This window comes from Diadema antillarum, unplaced genomic scaffold (genome assembly GCF_040938485.1).
Source record: "Diadema antillarum isolate AM-2024a unplaced genomic scaffold, OU_Dant_1.0 seq00000182_RagTag, whole genome shotgun sequence".
Lineage (NCBI taxonomy): Eukaryota > Metazoa > Echinodermata > Echinoidea > Diadematoida > Diadematidae > Diadema > Diadema antillarum.
In genome coordinates this window covers 515,882-529,778 of record NW_027271249.1, presented here as the reverse complement: position 1 = coordinate 529,778, position 13,897 = coordinate 515,882, and the positions used below count along the sequence as shown (strand labels likewise).

Sequence of the window (13,897 nt, the reverse complement as noted above, 5' to 3'; positions counted from 1 at the left end):
GACCTACACCAAGCATTTTCCATTGCAACGACTACTAGCTTTACCCCAGATCCAGAGCGGGTCTAAGCTAAAGGGCCCATATGAAAGCTTGCCAGAGATAGACCTCAACTCAAACACCAGGCAGTCATCTTCCACAAGAGAAGGACAGCAGTAGCAAACCCAAAAGATGACGACGACGATGATGATGTGATGATGACGATGATGATGATGATGATGGTGATGATGATGATGATGATGATAATAATAATAGTAGTAATAAGGAAACAGCATTTATATAGCGCCATTATCTGAAGAGACATTCAAAGGCACCCGGCTCCCACATTTATGTGTCACACATCATTCACAAAGTTGCTGGAAAAGATAAGAGATAAAACGTATCCCTTGAGAAGGACAAATTGATGATGGTTTCTAGAGATTCCTGATGTTCATATGACATAACCCACCCCCCACCCCCCCCCCCCCCCCCCCAAAAAAAAAAGTACTGTCGTAGATGCCGTAACACAAAATTCAAGTACAAAAAAAAAGTTCTTATATGCAAACAATATGAATGGCATCAGACAGAGCAGACATTTTAACTGTTGGGCTTTTCAAGAATAGTTTGATTTCAATAAAATTTTTAATGCATTGAAGCCCAGGTTTTTCGAATGACAACTTGCTAACAGATTTTATCACAACACAGTCATTATGACTCTTGTTCGCATTATCCCCATACATGCCATAATAAGGAGTGAGGTCTGAGTCGCTCTCCGGTGAGTTAACCGCCACACTGACTTTGTTTCTGTATATTCATCCTTCATGACTATGTGATTCACTGCAGTGATTAGTAATGTTGAAGGCACATTACTCGCAACAAGTTCCTTTGATTAAAAGTTGTGCCCACACACGAGCGCGTTCAAAACTATCGAAATGCTTTCCATACTTATGTATTCATCTTTCTGAGGGAAATATATAGAAGTTTTTGAACAACTATAGAGACAGCAGAAACACTCATTTTGAGCGAGAATGCGAAGATAATCAAAATATGTTCTACATGGAAAACTGCCGTCTGAATTTCATGTCAGACTCCTTCGATCCTAGCAAATGAAATATGAATAAAGCATATTCCATCATGGAATTTATCAAATCATTATAAGCCAATTCACCTCGAGCGGGTTCATCCCTTTCACGGTCATCAATGGTTAAAGGTTCACATAATATAATGCAAAATTTCCCGACCTCGTATCTCGTCAGTAACCCCGTGCACTACATTGCATTACTGTTTTAAACCATCCTTCTTTTCATTGTTCCTTTTAAAAAGAAAAAAGAAAGAGAATCATGGTGGCAAGTTCAACCTGCAAAAAAAAAATCAACAACAACAACAGACAAACGAACAACTACAAAAATGGAGGAAGAGAAAGAAGTAAAATTTTATTTCCTAATTGTCTACTCACTTTACATCATTGTTGATAATAATGTGACCGTTCTAAAGCATAGGTTCCACGCAAAAAGAAAAGAAAACACGCATTCACGTGTGTGGCTTGTGCGTGTTGATTACGTTTGGATGAATGCGGTATACGGTAACATTAAAAAAAAATTGTGCAATTTCGCTTTTCGACAGAGGCACCTCAAAGAAAGCGCCAAACACAAGCAAAAGGTGGACAGGAACATTATAGAATGATGACTCGCGGGGAGGGAACATACCGAATGTTCCACCCGAAGGGTTTGAAATGCTATTGAGGGAGGTTATAAGTCCCGAGACGAAGTTTCGAGGGACTTATAACCTCTTATAAGACGAAGTCGAGGGACTTATAACCTTCCGAAATAATAGCATTTCAAACCCTGAGGGTGGAACGTTTGGTACGTTTTCCCGCCAACAAAAGTTATCATCTGTTATATCATATGGGTTAGTCAAATCTGCTTTTTCACATAATTGTGTGGAATAGGCAAATTTATCCTATCGATTTCGTGAAAAATATGATCTTTCAATCGTTTGGTATCGTTTGTCATGTGTTACGTGAAAATGTTTTCCCATGGGAGAACATTACAAAAATATACTGCCCATGGGCGAACACAACCAATGTGCCTCCATTACGTAAATGTGTTTAGCCAATTAATAATCGGTATTAGACTAACCCATTTAAAAATTAATATCCAAATGTACGATTTTTCCGTTGTGATCAAGTGTGCGGTGAATTTAACAAGCTCGGAGAGGAGTAACCTGACCAAACATCGAAACATCGAAAACTGGACAGCAATATATATTCAGCGGTAGTCCAGTTTTGGCGTGTCCGTTCCCAATGTGTCACATTTCATCTGCAACATGCCTACCTGCTGAGAACAGTACGTCAGAACATAGATGTTTCCAGCCAAGTTACTGCCATACATCATGTTATTGATATATGAGCACGGTAAATTCCGCCGTGCCAGCTGACGCGAGCGCGGCGAACGGCACATTTCAACATCAACGTCGTCAGTGGTTGTGGAGTGACATGCCCACAGATGTTTTGATGTAATGATATCCGTGATGATACATGCATGCATACATCCGTGCAATAATCATTGTTTGCTTCGTTTGACAGGGTGCTGTTGTTCAGCCATGCTATCGAGACATCAATCTCACGATCGTTTTAAAGCTTGAGCACGGCGCTTTTGGACTATCACACGCAACAAACAGAACGATCGATTTCTAAATGTTTTCCAAATTACACGAATAGGACAAGTAACATGCTAGTCGTATTATTGTGCTTGAACAGTGACGGATGGAACAACAGAATCAAGATTCAATAAAGATTTGTAACTCTATAAGATAAACATTCTATGAAAACAGTCCATAATACAATGTATTATTTACGTTTTTGCTCTTTCGCTTTATCATGAAAGTCAGAAACTATGGGAACGCAATGAGATGTAAATCTTAAAGTAGTAAATTTCACATATTTAAATTTGCTACTACCACGCGAAGGAAAATGTCCTGAGAAGACTGATACTTTTAAAAATGGTAAATTCTGCGCATTGACACGTGTATATTGCGTTTCCATTTGAGTATGCTATGTATACTGTGTGAGAAAGATAGTGATACTTAGTCATTATTATACTGCGGAATAAACCTATTCTTATTATATTTTTGGTATGAACCCACTTTGTGGCAATCACAGATGTGAATTGAACCATAAGAATTGTACAAATCAAATTCAAGTGCTTATATTCTGTTATACTTGCCAATATCGATATAAACAATTCCACGTCTAGCTTGCACGGTATACATGCATCACACTTAAAATTAGATCTTTTGTTGTTGTTGTTGCCTTGATTCGTCTTGCGGAATTTCAATTAAAATCAGTTCTCTTGTTTCCTTTCTTACATAGATCGTCGACATCTCTTCCCTACCGCTTAGTAATTCATCGAGTTAATTATAGCGGGCTGACTCGGCTCCGTTGCAAGCTAATGTACAACTAATGCTTCGCGCCGAATTTGCTTTGTCAATTCCGATTAGATCGTATCGCGATGATGGATATCGTTAAAACGTTTAAATCGATGGCCTTGTGCCGTGTTGCTGTTGAAGTTATCATTATAGTCGGTGTTGCTTTTTTAGGTTCATTCCCTGTCTGAAATAACAATGACACTACAGCATGGCTAGGGAAACTCACCTTAGCTTCGCAGAGTGCATGGGAAATGATTCGCATTTGAATCTGAATGGCTGTTTGTTGTCATATAATATGGAATTCGTGATGAATTGCGTCATAGTCATAGTGAATTTAAAGATTTATAGAATAAAAGGCTGCTGGACTGAAAGATTGATCGATTAATGGTCCTGATAGTCAAGGAAATAACTGCATCAAGGTATACATTAGACGAAAAAGGAAATTAATGGCATACATTATATCGGCCTACCCGTAATGCAAAGGTAATTCTTAGGAATCTCATTGATCAAGGATGACAGTTTTTAGGATGATGAAAGAACAAAGTACCACCTTTCTTCTCGATGTGTTATAGTCATAACCACCGGAAGTCACCTGACATTTCGCTATTGAAAGACGATGTTTAACAAATACTTGATTAGTTTTGCAGGGCTAAATGGTATAATTTTGGATGAGGTGCGAAGTTAGTTTTTTTTTTGCGAAATGCTTAAAACCATTTATATCAAAACTTAAAGAGCATTATATTTTATACAATTCCAAAAGGAAAAAAAAAAGTTTGATGTAAATCGGTTTTGAAATGGTTGAGATACCCCCAAACAAAAAGATCTCAACAAAGGGTTGGACTCAAATTTTGTTGGACCACTTTGTTTTGCTTTGTTTTTGGATATCTCTGCCGTTTCAAACCCGATTTTTTTTTTTAATCAGCTAAAGTTTTGATTTCTCTTTGAATTGTATGCTCTTTAATATTTCATATAAATGATTTCTGATTATTTCGCAAGAAATTAGGGGCTGAATCCTTATCTCAACCAAAGGTAACCCTTCCCTTTAAGCATATTATGAAGAGAGAGAGAGAGACAGACAGACAGACAGACAGACAGACAGAGAGGAATTTAAGTCATGGACCATTAATAACCTGTTGGCTGTTATGTGGAAATAATCATAAGGATCTGAACAGTAATTAATCAAAATGCCATGCTTGAAACATCACCCGTTGTGATGAGTGCTTAAAACACCTCTGCATCACTTCAATTAAACAAAATGAGGCCATAATAAGAGCTGAGCCTCTACATCGATGACCTTCTAAGACTATTACGTAAGTTTACAATATGCTCATATTATTATTATCTTTTCTGGTAATTTGAATTATTTTATCAGGAGCATCTCAAAATTACCACTTGAAAAAGGCAGAGTACCCGGGCCAGAATAAGAACAATTTTAAGAAGAATTTGTCATTGGAAAGCAGCGACGAGTCAAGATTTTTTGTTTATATACATGACATGTCTGTCATTTGTTTGCTACTGTTCACATGCGAGGGTGTGGCTTTTCGTGTTGTTGTTTTTTTCGTATGTGAACTAATATAATTATGTTATTACATTCTGAATGCGTAGATAATCATCTTGAGGAGATAATCATCTTGACGGACGAATGATAGTTACTCGGAAAAAAAGACACCAAAACAGATAAATGGACACTCGACCTTGCAACCATGTAGGTATAGAAGCAAGTTAAAAACAGAAATAATATAGACTGAATCAGATATACATACAGGCAAAAATACATCCATCCATTTTCGTGTCGTTGTTGTTGTTTTTTTGCGTGTGTGAGTTAATACAATTATGTTATTACATTCTGAATACGTATAAGATTATCGTAAATAATTGAGCAAAGAAAATGGGTTTTCCCGATGAAAACCCATTTTCTTTGCTCAAAGTTTTCACTATTTATTATTTGTTTCAGGTCAGTTTTCCCTCTCTTTGTTTCAATATATTATATTACCAAAAAAAAAATAAAAAGCTGCATCGCTTCGGTGATCACTCGCATCTATTCCAAAGTTGATTTACATCCTTTGGGTTTATGTCAGCTTAAAGTGTGTGTGTGTGGCAAACATACACACACTATAGCTTCTGACCACACCAGCAAAGAGAATTAAGGGTTTCAATAGCTCAGTCGGTAGAGCACCGGTCTGGTAATCCGGAGGTCTCGGGTTCGAATCCCGATGAAAACCCATTTTCTGTGCTCAAAGTTTTCATTATTTATTATTCGTTTCTGGTCAGTTTTCCCTCCCTTTGTTTCAATATATATTACAAAAAAAAAAAAAGCTGCATCGCTTCGGTGATCCCTCGCATTTATTCCAAAGTTGATTTACATCCTTTAGGTTTATGTCAGGTTAATGTGTGTGTGTGTGGCAAACATACACACACTGTAGCTTCTGACCACACGAGCAAAGAGAATTACGGGTTTGGGACGAACACCGAACTAGGGCTTTCAGTAGCTCAGTCGGTAGAGCACCGGTCTAGTAATCCGGAGGTCTCGGGTTCGAATCCCGATGAAAACCCATTTTCTTTGCTCAAAGTTTTCATTATATATATATATATATATATATATATATATATATATATATATATATACATATATTTATATATTCACATATATATTTGATTATTCATTTACAGTTAGATTTAAATATACCCGTATACTGGACCTCCCTCCCATCATTTCTCCGTGATACTGACAATTTGGAACACTTCAAAGCCTAACTCAAGACTCATTGTCTTTTTCACCAGGCATTCAATTGCTATTAAACTTTCTTGGAGAAGTCTGCGCCTTTGAATGTTTTTAAACAGCTATAAAATGGCGCCATTAATGCATGTGTATCAGTGTCATCATCACACACAAATACATCACTACACACACACACACACACACACAAAGATACACATGCATGTATACATACATACATGGAAACATATGAACAGATACCGTAGATATAGGAATGATATGTAAGAAGACAATCTCATGCAGGTAGGCATAAAGGACGCCCTCATTTTGCTTTTTTTTTCTTTTTTTTTTCTTTTTTACTGATCAATGGCATACACTGTATAGATCCGCGATCTCATAACAGCAAGGGGTGACCCCGGGCAGCCGCTTCTCAGCCGTGTATAACACTGGACCAACGCTTTAATCTATTACTGTCGCAGAGAGGTAACGTGGCGTGAAATCGACCATGAAGATCCCGGCCATATTTACAGGCGAGTAAATGGACCAAATATAATGTTATTTTGTTTGGTTTTGTTTTTCTGAGCCCGGCGTGTGAGATAGGGGACCAGAAAGGAAAGGATTTATGAGGTTGGCTCGTCGCTTGATTAGTTTTCCCTCCTATCTCCCTCCCCCTCCCCTTCTCTCTCTCTCTCTCTCTCTCTCTCTCTCTCTCCCTCTCCCTCTTTTCCTCTCTTTCTATCTCTAAAAATATTCTCACGGCGTAGACGAGAGAGGGTAATTTTCTCCCTTTTTTAGGCACACCCATCAATTTATTCCATTTTCACGTTCCTATATATAAGAACTGAGAAAGAAAAAAATCCCGAACCACAAAATACGAAGTAAAAGAAATTACTACAAACGTTAGGCTGGGCACTCTCTGTACAAGGCATCGCAGGAATTCTGTAACTGCACCCCGCGGGAAGAGAAAAAAAAATATGTCTCTTTGTATGAATGAAGTACATTTCGCACATTTGGTGTTTGCCAATATCTGAAATATACATGTATGCGTATTAGTTTAGATATCATATTACCGCTGATTTTCGGCAGCTGTTCATAGTGTGAGGAGGGTATCAATAAGTGAATCCAGTACTCCAGTAATTTAATCATAATATTGAACTGGTAATAACATGGGTGTATACCTGTAGCATATGATATGCTAAAAAGTGTTATATTTGAGCATATCTCTCTTATCCGGCCAAATCGATTATCCGGACGCCTATACCAATCCCAACGTGGCCGGATGATCGATGTCCTACCGTACCACCTTTCGTACAATTTTGTGTTTCCCACGTGACCTGACACAATCGCCCCGTAAATAGGAGATACTCAGTATGCGTGTCAATATGCGCAGTACTATACACCGAAAAGATGTTCTTTCATGTTAGAAATACCACGGTATTACGTGAATGAGGAAGGTATCGACTGAAATACCGCGGTATCTTTAACCGCGGTATTTCGCCTATGAGAACGGTGACAGCAAATAACCGTCGGTGGTACATGAGACCGCGGTAATTCAAACATGAATACACCTCGAGTAGAGGGGAAAGTTACATAGTCAGTGAAAGGTTGCATATGTCGAAAACCACTGTGTAATTATGGTGCAACTTTGATGTTGATAGTTCAGTATGGTATTGCAAGGTTCATTTTTCTGCTACGTGCATCTTTATGATGTATTGTGCGGAAAAGTGAAGTATGGAATAAATGCGGACATAAAGTCGTCCACGTCAAGCATTACTTTACCGCAAGATGAAACAAACCCGACTCATTGCAACCGATTGACAAACTGCCCTACATCGACGTAAATCAGTTGCAATGAAAACTTCTCGACGGGAGAATTTCATGAATTTAAACCCGAGTCATATTTAGTGTTCTGTTGTCATTTCGACTACTTCGTTGTCACTTCGGACAGTGATCAAAATGGCGGCAATATGTATACGCTTTAAAAGTGATGCACAATCTTTTAGCAAGTTTTCATAGAACACATTTCTTTTTCCTTCAGTTCTAAGACCGAATTCTGTTACTCATTTTGCTATATTCTGAGGCTGGTCGTTCGTTGTGAATGAAACATACGGCCATACGTACATCATAATGCTCGTATCAGCATTCACCACTTACGACCTCTTAAATAGAGGTGAAACCAAAATATTATCTTGATTGTGTGAATGCAGAAATAGTAAAACAAATCAGTATTACCAAAGCTTGAGGAAAATCGGACAGTCCCTTCAAAAGTTATAATTTTTTTTTTTTCAGTACAGCAATCACTGGATAAGAAGATAACAACAATGCGTGACGTCACACTTGGACAACGATGCAAAGAAAATATACACATACACGTTGTATCTGGATGTTATTCCCCTGCAAATGCATGTACACAATGCAAATGTATGTACACAAACGCGCCACAAACGTGCACACACACACCCACACACACAAACACAAACGCATTTATATGTATGCATGTATACATATATATATATATATATATATATATATATATGCATTTTAATATGTATAAAACAACATACATACATACACCTGTACATACATACATACATACATACATACATACATACATACATGAATAAATAAGTGTGTTCAAGCATCAGCATAATATCGTTAAGGCACTGGTGGTGTAGCCAGGTCTAAATACTGTATACTCTGCTGTTGGTGTCTTGTAAGTGAAATTATGTTTATATAGTTTTGAACATTCGACCGCAACGGAAAATGTGTCACTTTATTAGTGCGCAGCCTTGTAAAAAATCCACATCAATTTATGAATACGGATAAAAGTAATGAGGTCAGAATATCAATTATCAACTTTTTTTTCTACAGACACACAGTGAAATGTCAGAATCGCATCTGTAGCAGGAAATGGGATCTAAATAATGACATCTTAAGTAAATTTTATGATTTTGCTCCGTTCTTGTACTGCGCGCTAATGGAATATTTATATCCGTTGACAGGTGCATAATTTTCACACCTTTTAGTTGGAAAGAAGGGAAAAAAAAACCCTCACTATGAATAAATGCAATATGAGGGAGCATTATTCCAACACCAGAAAACGAAGACATAAATAAGCGAATCGGAATTGATTTTGACATCAAGATGTACGAGCTGGCCTTGAAGAGGAACGGGGAGATTTGCCCAAGGCCCATATGATGAACGACCGCACCGCTGAAAGGAAATGAAGGGCGGGGATTTGGTTGGCAGAGAAGGAAAAAGAAAATATGAACCCAAAAAGGAGAAGAAACTGGGATGAAATGCAGTATTGCTGAAAGGAGGTGAAAGAAGGGGATTGGCAGATTTAAAGAAAAAAAGTGGACGCAAAAAGTACAGAAAGAGGAAAGAAAGGGATTAAGGGGGTAGAGAGTAAAAGAGCAAGTGCTTAGTCCAGAGCGGAATTAAAACATTGATGGTGACGTGAGCTCGGGTCACTCTCGCGGGGGTGACATGGACTGTCGCAGAGGAACGACAGATTTCGAGTGGCTTTCACGGGTCGGACGGAGCGCGTGTATATTGATGGCCAGTCTCCTTGGCGATTGAATGACATCCGACTGGAATTTAATAATGCATTTGGCGCTCGTGCAATATCATGTGTTTGTGTGTAGGAGCGCGAACACAAACGTACACACGAGAAAATGCTCAAACACACACACACACACACACACACACACACACACAAACACATAAAGTATTATGTAAAATAAATGTGTACATGCATATATGTATGCATGTATGTATGTATGCATAATATATATATAATATATATATATACATATATTTCTACTTTATCCTAAGTGTATTGAGAGTAATATTATTGATCATCATACCATGATGACGACAAGGGAAACTGAAATAAAAAAAAGGAGAGACCTCAGAATATTTTGTTATAGTACACATCCACGGGAGAGAAAGACAAAAGACACAGGGAAAGGACGGCAAGTAAATAGGACACATATTGCGGAGATATGAATAATTTCTAGCGCCGTTCAAACATCATATCATATCATACCATATTATACTGAGGGCTTTTGGAGTAAGTCAGACCCTATTTCTCTTGTTTCTGTAAATGTGATTACATCTCGACACGCGAATAAAGCGCTACGAACTGTATATTCTGTACTCAGCCATGACGAAAGTGAAAAGGTATATTGTTTAGGAGATAGATTACTATCGAGTATTAACCTAGATGAACAGACTTATCACGGGAAAAATTTGCGTAATTTTACATTCGGTGTAGCTTTTCACTTAATTAGAATAGACCAATAGATCGAAACTCTATCCGAAAATACACTTCTTCAGCTTGAAAATATACAAGCACCTTGAACACTCAACGTTGAAAATATAACACCGCTATAGCAGCTTGTCCATAAAGCTAAACTGGGATAGGTGTGAGACGTAACAGTAGGTGACTGAAAGCAGGGTAAGTGACATTTAAATTAGTGAAAAAAACATTTGTATGTAGAATAAAAAGGTGAGTGTGCAAGTAAAATCCAGGGCTAGGTTTAGAGAAGAGACGAAACATCGATTAATTAATTCAAGCGATAGCTGCCTAAAACACTCACACCAGTGTGGCGATCAGGTATTCGATGTGTATCAGCTGGGACAAGAATTAATAAACTAATAAATGAAGATTGAATAAATTAATGTCTCGTTTTATAGATAAAGCAATTATTCCTGCAATGTAAGCGAGGCCACGAAAAAAACAACATATGGTTAATAAAACCTACATTGAACTGATTTTCCAGAGACCAAATTAAAACCCGATTGCTTGGCACTGAATCCTACTTTCAGAATATTTGTGTCAATTGGCAATCAGTTTGGAACACTCTATCCCCTCTCATCACACATACGCGTTCGCTTTTCTATGCCAGTATCTTTTTATTTTCTGTAATTGCTGACCTGATTTTATCGTTAAAGCTCACCTACAGCGTGATATTGCTCGCAGCGTTGCATACGCTTTAACAATCGGCCTTCAAAGTATCTAATTTAGGTATATACAAGGATTGCTCAATCATCAAGGTTGTTCCCTCCTCATGCTCTGTGAATGAACTGATATCAAGGAAGTGTTTAGTATAAGAGCAAAAAAAAAACATGTACATGTAGATTATTCAAGATTGTTCACAAATGAGTATAGATCAAAAAGATCAAACTCTTTCAAAACCCAGGGACATATTCGGTTTGCTTTTTGTTGTTTTGCTTCATTTATAGATTTTGTCTTTTTTTTTCATGATTAGCCATTCCATACTCAGGTATAGCCCTGAAATCCCTAAAACTTCCATTCACAATTGCTTATAATTAATCCTCCTGAAAAACGCGGGTAAAACTTTCACAAATGGTAATGAAAAAATAAATCTGAAAAGAAAATTGAGCTAATTCTCTTGAATATCAAAATGTTTGTTTGTTTGTTTGTTTATTTGTTTGTTTGTTTTTTGACAGAACGTGGTGAATATTCGCCAAAGTGGAGGAGGCGGGGATGGGTAGGAAAGCGAAAGACCCTTTCAAGTAATTGCGTGTAGCCAAAAGATTCGGTGTAAAAAGATGACAGAGGTAAAAAAAAAAAAGAATCAGATGTATAAATGTCAGAGGTAAAACATATCAGAGGTAAAAAATGCCAAAGGTAAAAACGTCAGGGGTAAAATGTCAGAGGTCAAAATGTCAGAGGTCAGAGAAATCAACAATTGAAACAATAAAGGTTGATCTCATGTGATAATGTAAAACTCGTATTATTTCTTAAGTGCATGCCTGTCGGAGTATATTATTGTTACCTCTGACATTTTTACCTGGCACCTATCAACCACACGTTGACCTTATGACACAAGTATTTTTTTTTCTCGGAATGAACTTTTTGGCTCCGTCGTAAATTGTGTGCAGATATTCCTGAACAAGTGTATGTTTTGCAGTTTAAGAAAATGTATAAACTTCTCTTGTTTCGATGTAAGAATGACTAGAAGTGTATGATAGTTCCATGGGATGCAGAAGAGAGATTATTGGACAGCGCCGAAACTTGAATATTACTTCATCAGTCTCTTGAAAAAGTTACGAAGTAATAAGAAACAAATAAACGAACAAACGAATAAGCGGGACCTGCTTCGTGCATTCGTAACTGCATTCTCCGAGAGTGCTTCTCAAGAGAGCTAGTCTTCGACACCAGTCTGTACGATTGATCGAGAACGTGGAAAAATACCATGTATAATAACAACTTACAACAGCAGGCATGCTTTATATTAGACATTATACAATGATATTGAAGGGACCTTCAAGCTCATAAACAGCAGACAATCCCTATAATTATGTGGGATATATATGTCATTGTCGCACACCTGCAGAAGGTTTTGCAAATCGTTGCCGAATTGGAAACCACTTTTGCAATTCCCAGAAGCTGTCAAATCGGTCAGAGTATGAGCTCAGCAACTTCATTGTTTTTTATGTTCTTCATTCAAAGATAGAAATAGAGAGACGAAGAGACAGAGAGAGAGAAAAAGGGGAGACTTGTCGACTCATGTGTCTTATATTTCGCTTGACTTCATTCCGAGTAGATCCTAACCTTGTTCTACATTGCGTCTCGCGTGGCTTATCGAGTTTGGCGTGACCGCACATCTCACCAACTTGATTAGGCGAGAGGACTCTAAGATGTGCCTGGATTCCTTTCCACTTTCTCGCTCAGCGGACAAAATAAGAGGAATAGAGTGGATAGCATTTTATTGCTGAACAGGCACCTTTTAGAATACTTGGCACAAGTGATGAGTATAGTTCTTATGATACAATAATAATGAAGTAACATTCATAACTGATATTTTAATCATCATCCTCATTATCATTATAGTTAGCATAATCAATGTTATCATGGCTATAGTGATAATTACGTTTTTAAGTTTTTTCATATTCTTATACATAGCTGATTTGATACGAGCAGATAAACATTATCATGAAAAAGTATAATTTGCAAATACATGTGTACAGATAGATCCCAAAGAACAAGATAATGACAACTTTGTATCATACAGAGCTCGTATTTCGATAAACTATTGCTTGATTTACCGCTTCTGAGATGTGACAATTTTCTGCAAATTTGATTCATGGTACAATCAGTTAACATACGCAATGGGCTAGAATGTTTTACTCTTTTATGAATCAAACTCTAGCCCTTCATATCGATTCCAAGCGTAAATTTTCGCGCTATTCGTATTCGTCGACTCATTGAATTTCTATTTGAGACAACGATAGGACGACAACCTCATGAAATATCGACTGGCGGTTCCCTCAACAACCACAACCGAGACGCTGTTTCTCACAAGTTCCATCACGTGGACAGGGGAACATCCCTCCCAACATTCCTCCAAAAAGAACTAGAACTAGAACGGAATATGCAATTTATTCATTTCTTTTTACTCGAATTTATGGTAATAAGGCCTTCATCAAATACATCATTTATATTTTGGACTCAGTAATGACGATAAAATGTATTCAAAGTCACCGAGAACAACAGACATGCAGTAGACTGCTAAACTTCATAGCCGATGCCTACACGGTGTCTGCCACCTTGAATGAAATCTAAACTGTTTGGTATCACTTCGCGTCACTTTCACGAATGTCATGCCCACCGTCCGCCAGCATGCATGTTTGATGCTTGGTTATATGCACCGCGGCTTAAACTTACCAAACTTGAGCCGACTGTGTTGAGGCGAGCTTTCATGCCCCCATACGTTTGTTCGTTTGTTTGTTTGTGTGTTTTTTCCTAT

The 13,897-nt window shown here is 37.7% G+C and overlaps 1 protein-coding gene and 1 non-coding gene across 2 annotated transcripts in view; one reads left to right on the top strand and one right to left on the bottom strand.

The window, feature by feature from the left end:
- Window positions 1–13,897, bottom strand: part of LOC139728497 (metabotropic glutamate receptor 1-like) — a 180,617-nt gene that overhangs the window by 58,154 nt on the left and 108,566 nt on the right. The gene's annotated exons all lie outside the window — the stretch shown is intronic.
- Window positions 5,549–5,624, top strand: Trnat-ggu (transfer RNA threonine (anticodon GGU)). Its single transcript has one exon. It is a non-coding gene; the product is annotated as a tRNA-Thr (tRNA).